The 2462-nt window shown below is 50.0% G+C and overlaps 1 pseudogene; it reads right to left on the reverse strand.

Moving 5' to 3' along the window:
* Window positions 1–330: 330 nt before the first annotated feature.
* Window positions 331–2062, reverse strand: LOC102127133 (actin-related protein 2/3 complex subunit 1A-like; annotated as a pseudogene).
* Window positions 2063–2462: the final 400 nt, after the last annotated feature.

Here is a 2462-nt window from a genome sequence, read left to right on the forward strand (position 1 = left end):
CGCCTGTAGTCCCAGCTATTCAGGAGGCTGAGGCAGGAGAATGGCGTGAACCCAGGAGGCGGAGCTTGCAGTGAGCCGAGATCGCCCCACTGCACTCCAGCCTGGGCGACAGAGCGAGACTCCGTCTCAAAAAAAAAAAAAAAAAAAAAAAGTTACTGTGACAATTTTCCATAATAAACTACTTAAAGAGAAGCTTTGGTCAAGAATGGAATGAAGTCGCAAAAAATAAAAAATAAAAAATAAAGCACTGCTTTTAAAAAACCAACACTTTAACCAATTTTATATTCAAACAAAAACCACACGGTATTGGCGTGATACGTGTTCTCAGTGTTTCCTCGGGGCTGGCTTCCTCGCCATCGTGCCACGGCACAGCTGCGATCTGCCACAGTTTGTCCTGCTGGATGGCGGAGGCTCACTCAACTTCACATTATCCGGAGGTCCTGGATGGAAGACTCGAGGGTCTTGAAACCCCAAATTGTCATGGCTCCATCGATGCCAGTAGTGCAAACTTTGCGACATTCTTGCTTGTCCACCTCGAAGAGACTTGAGTGATGCTATTCGGGTGCAGCATCTCCAAGGTCGTGTTGCGGTCCTCAGTCGTCCGTGTTGCCGTCCTCAGTCGTCCGTGTTGTGGAAGTGTTCCATGGCAGACACGCTGCGTTGGATGCTGTGTTTCGGAATGTCTAACTTGGAGATGAAGGTCAGGCAACCTTGGTCATCGTAAAGAGCACTGGGCAGCAGTCATGGCCAGCAGCCACCACGCCGTTCTCTGAGACAAATGAGACACTCAGGAGCGGCAGGAACTCCGTGTGAGACCAGCCCACTTTTTGAGGCCTCAGCAACAGACACGGTGCTGTCGTGGCTGACCCAGGCCAGGCGGCTCCCACTGGCAGAGAAGCTGACCCCATGGACCCAGCCACCAGTGCCACTGCCACCAAACTCTTATATCAGCTGCCCAAAAGGCATCTTGCTGCCCCAGTGCATACTGACTGGCTTTTTATCCACTTTTTTTTTTTTTAATTTATTTTTTGAGACGGAGTCTCGCTCTGTTACCCAGGCTGGAGTGCAACGGCGCGATCTCGACTCACTGTGAACTCAGCCTCCAGGGTTCACGCCATTCTCCTGCCTCAGCCTCCCGAGTAGCCGTCATCCACTTCTTTAATGCAGGCAGAAAATAGTCTGCATTTGAAGTCACATGGTCCTGCTGCCAGCAAAACGTTGTTGGGATGGCAATCCAAGCTGAGCACTGTGGAGCGAATTGGCTCTTTAATGTGCTTGCTCACCCACGGGTCATTTTCAGACTCAAAGTAACAAACAGAAATGAATCGTGCTCCACTTCCCACAGCAAATTTGTTCTCTAGTGGGGACTACTTCACAAAAGTAGCTGCACAGTTAATTCTCAGGATCACCAGGGTTGGCTTCCAGACACCATCTTTCTGACTCCAGACATAAGCACTGTGGTCTGCCCTGCAAGTGATGGTGCAGTCGCTTTTGGGAGCCCAGTCAATACCTGCTGATACGTCCGTTGTGCTCCTTGAGTTCACTGGCTTTCACCCACCGACTCCCGTTCCTCTTCTTCCTTTTTTTTTTTTTTTTTTTTTTTGTTTGTTTGTTTGTTTTTTGACGGAGTCTGGCTCTATTGCCCAGGCTGGAGTGCAGTGGCATGATCTCGGCTCACTGCAACCTCCATTTCTAGGGGGCAAGCAATTCTCCTGTCTCAGCCTCCCGAGTAGCTGGGATTACAGGCACACACCACCACGCCTGGCTAATTTTTGTATTTTCAGTAGAGATGGGGTTCCACCATCTTGGCCAGGCTGGTCTTTTACTCCTGACCCCGTGATCCACCCCCCGCGGCCTCTCAAAGTGCTGGGATTACAGGTGTGAGCCACAGCGACCGGCTCCATTCTTCTGATAGATGTGCACTTAGTGATTATTGGAACTGAGGGCAATCTGGATACCATCCTTGTTCCAGGCATGACCGGTGATTGGCTCTAATAAAAACTGATACAGTGACATTATTCTTAGTGTTTTCAAAGGAGAGAAAGCTGGGGTCAGGGGAGTCCCGACGGGCTTGGAGTGGAGGATTTCCGGACTCTGGGCAGTCATCTCAAACAGGCTCGCCACAGGGACAGAGGACTAGTTTTCTCTATTTCTATACTTTAATCCCTTCTCTGACAGTGAGAAATCTGACCCTCATTATCTTTGACATATTAATTTACCTGGATATATTAATCTTCCTGAATAAGACCAACCTCCCATCACCTCCTCCATTCCCTCCCCATGCAGACATCCTCCTCACCTCATTGTATTCTGATATGCAATACCAGGCTACCACAGGCTTGTGGGTGAAAGCCCTCCCACGCCATTGGTGCTGTTGTGTTCTCTGAGCTGCTCCCCTGCAGAAGCAGCTTCCATCCATCAGCCACCCCAGTTCTGACTCCCCACACCAGGTTGCTCCCATG

The sequence above is a fragment of the Macaca fascicularis genome, chromosome 5 (genome assembly GCF_037993035.2).
Source record: "Macaca fascicularis isolate 582-1 chromosome 5, T2T-MFA8v1.1".
Taxonomy (NCBI): domain Eukaryota; kingdom Metazoa; phylum Chordata; class Mammalia; order Primates; family Cercopithecidae; genus Macaca; species Macaca fascicularis.